We start from the raw sequence: 12655 nt of genomic DNA, 5'->3' as shown, positions 1-12655 counted from the left end.
AAGGTAATGCGACGTTCCTGCTTGGGAGGAACATCGAGAGGGGGGAAAAATGCAGAATGACCTTTTATCTGTGAAAGTGAACAGCAATGGGATGCACGGATAACTGGAACCCAAGAGGCAGAGGGGCCTTGGCCTGATTATACCTCTTGGTACAGAGCAGAAGGTGCCAGGGCAGGGCTTTTGCCCTGTGTCCCTGTTCCCCTATTCTGCCTTAGCCAAGAACCAGAGTACAGCACTGCCAATGTGGCTGCACGATTTCTGGAGTGCAGCTAGCTCATTTTTGGCTATCTCTGCAGGTGGAGCGAATGCGTAATGACTTTGCAGACAGATGGTAAAAAAAAAAAAAAAAAGGCTTGTTTTACTGTTTATCCCGCTAGACTCAGGCTGGGGGTAGAAAAGTCATAAATGTCAAAGCTATTTGTCAATCTGCATTCCTTGGAATGGTGTAGAGGAAGTTGAAAGGGGAAAAAGTCACAGGGAAGTTCATTTAATTTCTTGAGCACCAAGAAATTCTTTGTACAAGATCTCTGAGGGTGAAGAATCCATTGGGTTTATGAAAACCACTACTGAAATCTGAAATCTGCTCTTTGCTGTGGTCTTGCCAGGAAGGAATACTTCCCAAGATGACAGACCATAACTGCATCGCCTTTTGGAACGTGAAAAGCAGATCGTGGCAAGGCTCAAGAAAACAGTGACCATTTGGATCCTGGAGAGAAGCCCGACTGCTTCATTAAAGAAGAGTTGTCACATGCTTGTTTCTTAAATCCTGCTAAATACCTGCTTAGCAGCGTTATTGACAGGCTTTTCTCATGAACACTGAGCTGTTAAGCTGCTCCTAGTTTACAGCAAGAGGTTAAAGGATTTTTCAAAGCTCCCAATGAAAGCCTTACTAACTGGATTAACCGCTAACATGGATTTAGGCTTTGAGTCAGATTAACCTCAGTTGTTCAAAGTAGGTTCCTCTTGCTCGTTCCTTCTTCCCTTTTTCTTCTCTTTTTTTTCCCTCTCAGCTTTAACCTCTTTGTTTATCAGGAATAATGGAAATAAAATAGTCTCTTGTGCTTGTGTTTGAGCAGGGGGTCACCGTGTGCTCCTAGGGCTGGGAAGAACAGGGCTGCAGCTCCAGGATGTGAAATGAGACTGAAGCAGCAGCTTCACAGCGCCGGGGACCTGCAGTTAATCTCATTTACGCTGTACTTAAACGTGTACTTCTTTAGATGTGAGGAGGACTTTTGCATTATCTGCTCTCCTGCTGATTATTTCTACTATTGCGCTGCTTTCTGCACTAGGGTATGCATGCATTTGCGAGCAGGCTACAGTCAGACCATCCACTGCCTCATTTGGAGGTGCTTTTCCCTGCTCACTACTGTGCAGGGGCAACGTTCCAGAGCTGCTTTCTGAAGTCAGAATCTGTTTCAACTCATTCCACAGTAGCTGCAGTGCAGGAATCTCTTAGGAAGTGCTAAAGGATAGTGTGTGGAGGAGCAGCACACACCAGTGTGGGCCCTCTTGCCCTACCAAACTGGCATGCATGTTGATTCCCAGCCCAGAGCCAGCACTTCTATTGTTTTTCTGTCATCTGCTCACTGCATCATTCAGCCCTCTCAATCATCTTTTCGTCCCAGCTCACACAGGTTGTGTGGTGACAACATGAGGCTCAGCACGTGGGGGTCAGGGCAAGGAATCACAGTGCTTGGCTGTTCCTGGGGAGCGAGCCTTCAGCTGGGGCACTTTAGCAGTGCTGGTGTGTCCCTGGGATAGAGCTCTCTCTCTCATTTAAACCAAAATATAAGACATCTCTGCGCAGTGTGTGTACTCCATTTAATAGCAGCTGATGAATTTATCACCTAAAATGCATCCAGGGCCTCTTGCTCTGCTCTGTGGCTATCCCCATCTCACGCTGTTTCAACTCATTGAGCTGACCCTGTTTTCTCATTCCCCTTGAATGTCGATCAGCTCTCCTGTGTTTTTTTTATGTGCGTGCTTCTTAATCTCACATCCTTTGACTCCCTCCCAGCTGCCTTTATCCCAGTCTAATCCATTTGTATCTGAATCTCTGGCCCTCATTTCTGATTTTCCCTCCACCTCCTCACCCCCACCACTCATCTCTCTAATCTCCCAGCCCACCATCTTCCCTCCATTGCTGGGGGCAGCTCCTCCTCTCCCCCTCCCAGCATAGCAGGACCCCTTGCTCTGCCCCAAACTTCTCTCAGCTGCTCAGCATCAGCCTGGTCCCGACTCATTGCTGCCAGGTGGTTCCCTCACAGATTTCCTTTACTGATTTCCTCCCAGCTCTCACTATGCATCCCTTAGGGGAACCTGTGTCACTCATTCTGTGTGTTCCGTCAGCAAGTACTGATTTCTTCAAAGCGATCACTCCAGGTGTGTGACACAGTTAATGCTGTCACCCAGAGGCTCTGCAGGACCTTTTCCAAAGGTGTGAGCTGCCAGCACTGCCTGTCTCCCTCTGGCAGGCATTGCTCTCAACACACACAGGGATTTCCCCAGGAGCCTTACAAGTCTGGGCACAACCATGCTGGGAAGAAGCACATTTCTCTCTGCAGCACTGGTGGACATAGAGATGCACTTGGGAACCATCCATACCCTGCCTTTCCCTTTGGACATCCAAACTGTTATTTCTGGGATTCCTTATGGTTTGCCATTTGGCATTTTATAGCATGTGTCTGTCATATCCCTCCTATATCAGATGATAAAAGTAAGGATTCTTAGCCCTGTGGCCTGCCGTGAGACTGGCTAAAGAAAAGGGAGAAAATAAAATTAAAAACAATGAAATTAAAAGACTGGAAGGAAAGAAAGCAGTTATGGGCTGTGAAGGAAGGTCACCCTCTTGGATTTAGTGTGGTGATTGGGAAGTGTTGTGGGCAGCTCCTCGGGAGTGTGGCAAGATGCTTCCGTAACTATTAACCTAGTGCTTCCCTCTCTGCATCTTTTCTAAGGTGTAAACTCACCAGCTCCATGGAGAGAAGCTGTTATCTGGTTCTTTGGTTTTTGTTTTTGTTTTTCTCACAGATACTCCAGAGTTCATCTGAGCTCTCATGTGCCATCTCCAAGGGAGGGATTGGGCAGAGCTGTGCCATCTGAAATGGGCTGTGGCCATCTCTCTCCCTCTGTAGGTGGCACAGGGTTGTGAGTCAAGCACTTGTTTGCATAAGCAGATGTTGTGCCATCATACCCCAGGACTCAGCTGTGCCCATAGGATGGGGCCCACGGACTTGGAACAGGACTGACTGGCTTTGAGGCCCAGTTTTCTTTTAGTCCGTTTCCCCAAAGCTGGTTTAAATTAGTGCTTTATGTATGTAATTTAGTCAGCTTGTGATATTTAATAGTTAAGAGATGTCTGTCAGGTATTACTGGTTTGGTTTCAGCATGTAATGGACAGGGTAGCAAGTGCTAATAGGCAGCTCTCTCTGACCATTTTCAGCAGTCACCTTGCCTGCTTCTCGCTGACACAGTTCTTACAGTAATTAATGAGTTGGCACATTACTGGGAGCCTTGTCAATGAATTATCTCCATGCGGAGGGAGCAGCAGAACACAGGTTCCTCTTGTTGTCTCTGGCAAACGGGAGCTGCAGACAGGGAGGGTGCTGTGAGAGGAGCCCCTGCTCCAGGGGTGCCTGAAGTTATGTGCACTGCATATGTTTTGCATACGTTTGGTTTTGTCCTTTGAGTTTTCGCGTCTGATTAGAGTTTCTGAGGGGATTATTTTGCCTGGTGAGGGAGTGCAATTTGTTATTAACTTGATGCTACAGGAGCAGAGAAGAGGTTCAGCTCCATTAGTTACATGAAGGCATCTACGTTGGAAGTATTTTGTCCAAGTAATAGAATAAAGGTGAGCTCTAGAAGGATGATCAGCCCCAGGGGCTGGTTTTTGATAGATTGTAATTCACGTTTGGTCATATTCTGGGCCAGAGGCTGGAAATGAAATGATGAGGTAAAACAGTGCTTCTCAGTAGGTCTCCAAACAAGAGCTTTGTCACCAGCAGGCAGCCATGAGGGCAGAGGGGAATGCACTCTTCCTTCTCCCAGGCTCAGCAGGTTGCAGGCAGCCCTGTGGCCTCGCAGCATCATCCTTCTGTTCTGCATCCCTTGTAATGCTCGGACACTCAGCAACTTGGATAGCTCCTGGCTCTCCAGAAGGACCATGAGTCACTCAGCTGACCTCGTGCTGCTCCCATTCTGCAATGTTTTGGATGCTTGCTGAAGCTCCTCAATGAACTTCATTAAGGATGGGAGGAATGAAGGAGTGAGGGTCTGTGATGTTGTCTCCAGCGTGAACAAAGAAGAAAATGTGAACGTGAAGTATTGGTGGCAACAAATACAGAGCTCTGCCTTGAGAGTGTACCGGGATCTGAGTCTTCATTGCCTTTCTTGAGCCATCTCCTGGTACACGCATCAGTGGATGATTATAAATCCAGTCCAGTGTTCACAGAGAAGTCTCTGCTCCTCTGTGTGACATTTCTAGAGGAGAAGGCTTGGCACTTCTGCAGTAGGGGTGGAAATGAGTCCATAGAGTGAGTTGTGGGGCAAGCCCAGGATCTGATGTAACTTTTCTGAACTCGGTATTTTCAATCTAGTACTTGAAATGCTGTTGAGAGGGAGAGGAACAGCTTCTAGTACAGAGCTGACAACTTCTCAGAGTGTATTTTGGTTTTATATTGATAAATAAGAGCGAATGATTTCAAATGCTAACAATCATTTCTTGTTCTTTGTAAAGTTTAAATGAACTCTGAAGCATGCAGTGCTGGCTCTGTGGTTGTGACTCACCTGGGCAGAAGGATACTTCAACTTGTAAGTTTAGGAGCTGTTCCTTGGTTAAGATGCAGTACTCACTAGTAACCTGGTTATGTAATTAATGTTGTATGAGAAGTCCCAGGGCTGCTGGTATTGATCGCAGCATTGACCTAAAGTAACTCATGCTTCTGTTAGAAAGAAAAATGACATATTTGCTTGAGGGATGGGGGGCGGTCTGTGAGAGCTAAGAAATCAGTGTTTCCTTATAGTGGCTGGCAGTGGTGTAGGATTTATCATCCTGTTTAGTACTTACTTGCTCCTTCCTCTCTACTTGCTAGTCCCAGTAAGCTCCAGGGTAACATCTTAAGGCCAAAGCATACCTCTTTTTACCTGATTGTCCAAGAGACTGGGGAATGCTCTAAACAAAAGTTGAGTCCATCCACAGTTAAAGAGGGCAAGGGAAGGATAAAACCCAGCTGCAGTTCTGTGCTGAAGCCACGAAGCCATCAGGAGATGAGTCTGGTTATTGCCTGCTGATGGGACAGCAGCTCTCCCCGGGAAGTGCATGTTTCACTTCTATTGCAGTGATGAAAACAAAAGTAAAGAAGCATGGCTGATTTTCATAACCACGTATTTCCCTTTTAGGCTGAAAAGGGAATCCCCCAGGCCTTTCATTTTCTGAGATCATCCAGGTGCATCAGAGCATTTCCAAGCCAATTTGTCATCATTTCAAGGCCTGACTGCCTGTAGCAACGGGGAGGACAGTGCTGCTGGGTGCTAGTCCTTTCGTGTATAGGTTTGTTTCACTCACCTCCAACCCCCAGAATCAGAGAGACTTCCACAGGGGTGTTCCTCCATTTTCAGTGCTTTAGATTGAGTTGTTTTCTGCACGAATTTTTCAGCTGCACTTTTATTAACATAGAATTACACTAAAACGTCAGCTGGAGGAGCACATGAATCCTGTTGTTACACCTAAGGACATTATTATGGTCAGTGATGCAGCTAACACACACATGTCCAGCCCAGCATAGATACGGTGCCTGTATTGCTCCATTGAACTGCTAAACTATTTTTGGCTCACTTAAGTACTTACAAACTGCTACAATAAACTGACCAGATTTATTTTTCAGAGCTGAAAGATTTCTCTCGCCTTTTCCTTCATGTTCCAGAATCCCCGGAGGTTTGTCATCAAATATCCTCATTCGTGACCCCCCCCAAGGAAAAGGTGAGTGCAGCCCAATTTAATTGTTGAGGGTGTTACCCAGCTGATGCAGCTGGGGAAGCTGCTTTATGGCAAGAGAGAGGCTCCCTCTGTAGTCCTGAGTGGAAGAGCTGTTTCCAGAGAAAAACTCAGAGCAGAGACATAGCTCAGCTTTTTCCAACAGAGTTTCCTACAGAGATTTCTTGCTTGGATGCAAGTTCACAAACCAAGCTTCATCTTTATGAAGAGAGGAAGGGAAAAAAAAAAACAACAAAAAAAATTCCCAGAGCCAACAAATGAAGTACAAATGTTCAGGTATCCTTCATGCTAGAAATCACGCTACCTGCTGCTTGTACTAAATAGGCCTTCTTAGGTTACAAAAGGCTATCACAACCTTCTGTTGTGTTGTGCAGCAGAAAACTGCAGTAATTATGTTTAATTTAAAAATGTTTTTTTTTTTTATTTTTAATAGGACTTCTCAGCAAGTTCTGTTTTAATTACTCTAATCGTCCCAAATTGCTTTCTGAAAAAGCAAAAGTGTTTTCATGACCACACCTGTTCTGTATCACCTGTCTGAGTTTTCTTCAGTAGCCACCAGTATTGTGACTTGAGTAGAGGGAAAAAACTCTTTGTTAGCTTTTCAGTCCTTTCTGAAACTGTGTCCCCTTTTTACCTTTTCTTCTGGAACCTGAGCTCACAGTGCTCACTGAGGACATGACTTCTGATTTCTCTGGTGCATAACACGTCGATGTTTTCTGTATCCCTGCCTTTTGGCTCTGGGGCAAACGTTTAAACGCCACAGATGCTTTGAGCAGATGTGTCCCAAAGTTTGATCATGCTGAGTTGACTGAAATGACCCGTGTGTTCTCAGGCTTCCTTCCTCTCACCAAATGTTAATGTTTATATCTACTGGGGCAAATAATTCCAATCAGTACCGGAACTGATGCAATACCAATACCAGAAGCAATATCAATACAGGTACCAGCACCAGATCTGATACCAGAACCACTAAAGGCTGGAAAGCCAGGTTGGAAGAATCATTTCTGTGCTGATAAAACATAAGAACCACTTCTTCCCATTACTGATAACAGGGAATTGCCCAAACACAGCGAAAATGAAAGAAAGTACAGTGTGACTTTACCTGCTTGAAGGACACCTGTGTTGGCTGCACTTGGAAATTGGTATTGCATACAGAAATAGTGAGGAAGAGCAGTTCTAGTCTGAGTCCTGATAGCAGCCCTGCGGGCAGATCAGTGGAGGAAACTTCTTTCCTCCACAGAAGTCTTTCAAGATGTGACTGCTGCCTTTGATTTCAGAGGAAGGTTTGTAAGGATAGCTGATGTTTAGAGGCGATGAGAAGTTTTAAAATGTGTGTATTTGTTTCGAGCTAAACCTTCCTGTCTTCCTCCTCTTCCCATTGTGGCCATGCACAGCCCTCCTCCATGCTCGTCTCCCTGGATAGGAGTGTCGAAGTCTCAGAGAGTGTCAAAGAAACTGTACTGAAAACCCATCCTTTACCCACAGCTTTTAAGTCCAGTTTCAACTCTTCTGCTAAAACAAAAAAATGCACAGCAGAGCTATGCAATACTGTCAAAGAAGAGAGAAGACATACTGTTTTTTTTTTTTCCTATTTTCGGGGCTTTTTAGCTGATTCCATCAGGTGCCACATTCTTACCTCTAAAGTGTTGTCAGTCAAATTCAAATTGATTCTGCTGAGATCCCATGTTGTCATTTTTTAGGTAAAAGAGCTGCTTTTCAGTCTCTTCTGTCCAGGAGATTCAGCACTTTCAGAAATGAGTTGTTTGAAGAGGTCCCAAACACCTGTGCCCAGGAACCTGAATTGATCCTGTAAGCTTCCCATGGAAAGATCTAGACTCTCCAAGGACATCTCAGTCTACCAGAGGTATCTGTAGACATCTGAATTATGAAAGGATTGAGAGGAAACTCCAAATCTGTATGACATTGTTCTTGTATTTGTCTACCATTGCAAGTATCCAATTCAATCCTACTATGGCGTAGTCCCAGTACCTTGTAACCCTGGGTGCTGAACCTCCTGGTGAATGGCTGCAAGTGGGAAAGATGGTGCAAAACAAGGTGCACAACAGTTGGGCTGAGAAGAAAACTTGGACGCTTTCAGAATTACAGAGGAAAATGGAAAGAAACTCAGAAACATCGCATTCACTTTTATTGAAATGGATGCAGTCACATGGTAGAATAAATGAAGATTGATTTTTAACTCCCTTAGTTACAGGGCACAATTTCACCCTAGTGTACCGTGATTCTGATTTGCTATGAAATCTTAGGCCGCAATAGAAAAGAATACAATTTATTTTGGTCTTTTTTCATTTTTTTTTTCCCCCCCAAGTTTTCTTGCTCTAGCTGTAAACACCTGGAAACCCAAACAGTGTCAGCAAAACACAGTGCTGTTCTCATGCTCATCAGCCCATGAGAGAAGCTGACTGAAGATTGTGGTGACTGGACCACAACTGCCCCAGCACATTTAACTTCAAGAGAGAGTCAGCTGTTTTGTCAGCACTCTGTGAGTTGTAGTATGAACTAGCTGGCAGCTGTGCTTCTTGAGAGCTCACAGAGTGGGAGTAGCATGGCTGCCCAACGTGGTCTGGGTGTCATGGTCGTGTTTTGTCAATTAGCCTATGACCTGTGCTTGTGTTCCTCATTCTGGGTTGATGGTTGGACTAGATGATCTTAGAGGTCTTTTCCAGCCTTAATGATTCTGTGATTCTATTCTATAATTTTCCCATAGGTGTGTTGTTTCATTAAGAGATGTAACGAGGTGTTTCAGGAAGGGGTTTGTTTGTTTGTTTTGCCTTATCTCATGGAATTCCCTTGTTTTCTGGACTGCATTTCAATTCCAAATTCTATCTGGATTCAGCCTTGCAGGGCTTTCATTAGATCTATGGGAAGCATTGAACACTACAAAATGTGCGTTCAGAGATGAACAGCAATCAGCTTGACAGTTGCATTTGACCTGAAGGACTGAGCCAATCTATTCTTGGTAGTTCAGGTTTTGGGTATCATAGAATTCTCACACAGGACAAGCTTGCTGGCTCATTTTCCTTCTGTACAACATAAGGATATATATTTATTTTAGAAAAAACACTTAGCCAGGAGGAACACAACATGTAGTGAAAGATAAATTATGCAGATAATGTTCTATTATGCACACAGAGTAAAAAGTACAAGGGACATGAATTTCCCCAGGGAGACACCTCAGAGAGGGGAGGCTGGGACAACACAAAAAATAAAATAAAATAAGGAGAAAGAGGAAGAGGAAAATGAATTGAATGTAGTTAGTTCTGGCAGATTTTGCTTAAAGGAGGAGGAAGACTGAATGAGCAAAAAATTGTACCAGGGGCAAGTCCCTCTAAAGAAATGACTGTATATTGGCTATGTCACTTGTCAAGGTCACTGCTCTTACTCGTGAGGACAGGGCTTTGACCCTGCAGGTATTTATGGGGCTTGGAGTGGCTGACTGGGAAGTGTAAAAAGCATCAATGTAGAGAACAGCTGGCAGCTCCTCTTCCCTCCGGGCTTTCCCTGTGCTTTAAGGTGGGGAATGCAGAAGCTTTTTGAGTTCTGGTTTGTGTTATATGGCCCGGTGAGGTCTGGCAGCATGCATTCCTGTGCTTTGTGAAGCAACGGAAGATCACTGCGACAGACAGAGCAACCCCTGCTCTTCTCAGAGATGGACACAGAAGCCTTGCTGAGGATGGAATAATAACTATATTGAGCATCAGAACGTGGAGGGAGTCTGAGTGGGCTGTAACACTTCATCAGGAGCAAGAAGGCAACAGCAAGAAGTTGTTTCTTGTTCACCCCCAGAGCTATACCTTGCATCAGCAGGTCTCAAAGCTGGCGTTTTGAATCAGTCCCTGCTGCTGCTTGCTCTGGTGCTCAGTTCCACTGTGGCAGTCCTTCTGACATGTTTGTGCTTCTCTTCACAGTGCAGCAGCCTGAATTGTGCTGAAGTGGGCAAATTAAGGGAATAAGGTAGGCTATGTGTTTTTTTTTATCTGTGTCGGGGGGGGTTCAGACCTTGTGAGAGCTCCATAAGGTGGAAGTCTGCTCCTGTGACTTGGTGCATGCAGGTTTTCCTCAGCGTGCTCAGCCTCTCTGACCCAGCTTTTGCAGTCTTTGACATGAGGTACTGAAGGGATGCAACGTTTCACAGGGCGTGCTGCAACCATCAGCAGAAGTGTAATTGGCTCTTCCCATGTGCCTGCCATCACAAGCTTCATAGCAGATAGAAAATGAGAAACTAATCCTCCTGCTGGCACAGCTTTGGCTCTACATTCACTTCTGTGTCGGAGGTGACCACTGTGCTGCGTGCTGACCTCCTGCACACAGCCATGGTAAGGGTCACTGCCATTCCCTGTCCTTATCGTGATGCAGCTCCACATTAAGAAAAGAAGATTATCAGTCTTTTGGGATTGCATTTACATCTGCAGGACTGGCAGCTTTTCAGGTTTTACTTCCCCTGTTATCCTCAGTACATTATTGGGCTGAATGCTCCTGCTTTGTCTGCCATGTTTTCCCCCAGGGGCTCATTTACTGATGCTGGAGAATTCTGTCTCCTGGAGACCTGGCCAATGTGATCAGAAGAACTCACAGGTGGTATTGTAGAAAAGGTTTGTTCAGGCAAGTGGTTCTCTGTTTATTTTGACTTGGGTTATTGCTGTTCCCTTTTCCTTGTCACGTCTTCCACCTCCCTTGCTGTTTGGATCTTTCTTCCCCTGTCTTTTGAGTTTCTGACTCCTTGCCTCAGATCTAGGATGTGCTTCACAGCATCAACACTGCAGCCTGTAGAATACAGGAGAGGGTCCAATGTTTTTCTTGTAGCTGACATGTCATCACTTGCTTACCTGTTGTGAGAAACAAAGGAACAAGCCCAAATGGTTTTGCTTTCTGCTTTCCCTCTGACTCAGGCATTCAGATATGCTGAATGCATATGGAATATTATTTTTCAAAGAATCTGGTATTTCTACCATCTGTGACTTTGTCTAATCCCAATAGAAGTTATTCCCCTTGATTTGAAATGTTTTCCTCTTCCATTTGTAATGGCTGCTGGCAAAGCTGCTGTTCTCCTGATGGATTTTGTTGGGTGTAAGTTTGATAGCTCACTTACGGCAAAGGCCAGCAGTCTGTTAAGACAGTATCATCTCTGCATTTAATCCTTCTCTGCCTCCCAGCTCACATTTAATCTAAGCATTAACCATCATTCACAGTGTTGCAAATAGCAGTTACTCTTTGCAATATTAGGAGGAAAAAAACACCACAGGAAATAATGGATAGAAAAGACAAGTACTGAACATCAGCCTCTTTAGTTCTTGCGTGTCAGTAAAGGATAAAATAAATGCTATTTCATCCCTTCCTACTGGAAAAGAGGATATTCCTCTTCTTGGGAAAGTAGCTCATGTGATGGTGAACATCTCTCAATCATCAGCATCTTGCCTCCACTCACAGATTTTCCTGCTTTCGTGCTATTATTTGCAAGTAAAATATCTCCAGGTTTTATTCTTGGCTTTTCTTTGTACAGTGTGTAAGTGTATTTTCTAAAGTACTGCTAAATGACAGAAGAAAACAGCTGGTGCCCTCAGTAAGCCTTTAAAACCATATCCTACTCCGGCAAAGTTTTGTTTGGTCAGCAACCCATGTTGTGCATATTTCTTTCAGTGTCTTGCAGATTGCAATTACAGAGTGCCTTTGCATTTAAACAGGGTCTTTCTGACCAAGAGATTGCAAGAATTATGTTAGAGAGGGAGTGGAAAGATTCAGTGCTCTGACCTACCCTAAATATCTGGACTGGTTACACTTGTGCAAATTATATATTTATGACAGCCCATCATGTTGTCAGAACACTTCAACAGAGATGCTGCAGCCCCTACTTACATGAATATGCTTTTGAAGGGTTGATCAGAAGAGTCACACCAGCAAGATTATTCTCTTTAAAAATACAGTTCTAGGCAGCAGTGTCCACAGTGGGCAGTAATCATCCATTCCATATAGATCCTTCCTTCTGATAAGTTCTCCAAGATTTTAGCTCGGATCGAAGCTTACACAAGTGTTTGAAAATCAAAAAACACTCTCCTCAAATAATACCAGTGCCTGTGAGGTTGCTGACTGAAAGCAGTGTGGTGTACTTGAGGATTTCTGCTCAAGTTCCTTAAGCAACTTCCCCAGCCTCTTTCAGCCTTTTTTTACACACATGTAGCTAACAGAAACTACGTAAGAACTCATTTAATTTCTTTTTAATCATTTAATCATCATCATTTAAGTAGTCTTTGTGCTATAGAGACCGCTTTGAGGCAAAATTCTTTGCCAGGTTGGAAGAGGAGGCTTAGGGACAACTTACTGCATATGAAACCTGTAGATCCTGTGCAACCCATCTTGTTGGGCGAAGATATAGGAGGTTGTAGAAACTGCATGTTGTATGCAACTAAACAAAGAACAAGTTAGGCTTTGTCATGCTTATAGCATGCTTGTAGTTTCATCTCTAGAAAGAGATGTTGGATAGGTGAGGCAGGAGCATGCATGCTGATGCCAAATATCCTCTGATCTTGAAGTCTATGTGAGGAAGCTGCCCTTGAGTGGCACTCCTCTCTGGACAAGATATGTATGTTATGACATGTATTTAATTGTCAGTCCGTGTGATTGAATGGTTGGGCTGAGGCTCTGCTGCTG

At 44.4% G+C, this 12655-nt stretch overlaps 1 long non-coding RNA gene across 3 annotated transcripts; it reads left to right on the top strand.

Moving 5' to 3' along the window:
• The first annotated feature begins 615 nt into the window (after positions 1 to 615).
• LOC104913296 lies at positions 616 to 10607 on the top strand. Of its 3 annotated transcripts, XR_004161438.1 has the most exons (7): positions 616 to 2437; positions 4736 to 4809; positions 5922 to 5977; positions 7693 to 7856; positions 9919 to 9964; positions 10146 to 10326; positions 10515 to 10607. It is a non-coding gene; the product is annotated as an uncharacterized LOC104913296 (long non-coding RNA). The 3 variants fall into 3 exon arrangements; XR_004161436.1 differs by lacking the exon at positions 10146 to 10326; XR_004161437.1 differs by lacking the exon at positions 10146 to 10326 and having other exon boundaries at positions 5883 to 5977.
• Positions 10608 to 12655: the final 2048 nt, after the last annotated feature.

This window comes from Meleagris gallopavo, chromosome 15, assembly GCF_000146605.3.
Source record: "Meleagris gallopavo isolate NT-WF06-2002-E0010 breed Aviagen turkey brand Nicholas breeding stock chromosome 15, Turkey_5.1, whole genome shotgun sequence".
In the NCBI taxonomy this organism is placed as follows: domain Eukaryota; kingdom Metazoa; phylum Chordata; class Aves; order Galliformes; family Phasianidae; genus Meleagris; species Meleagris gallopavo.
This window is presented reverse-complemented; position numbering and strand designations above follow the sequence as displayed.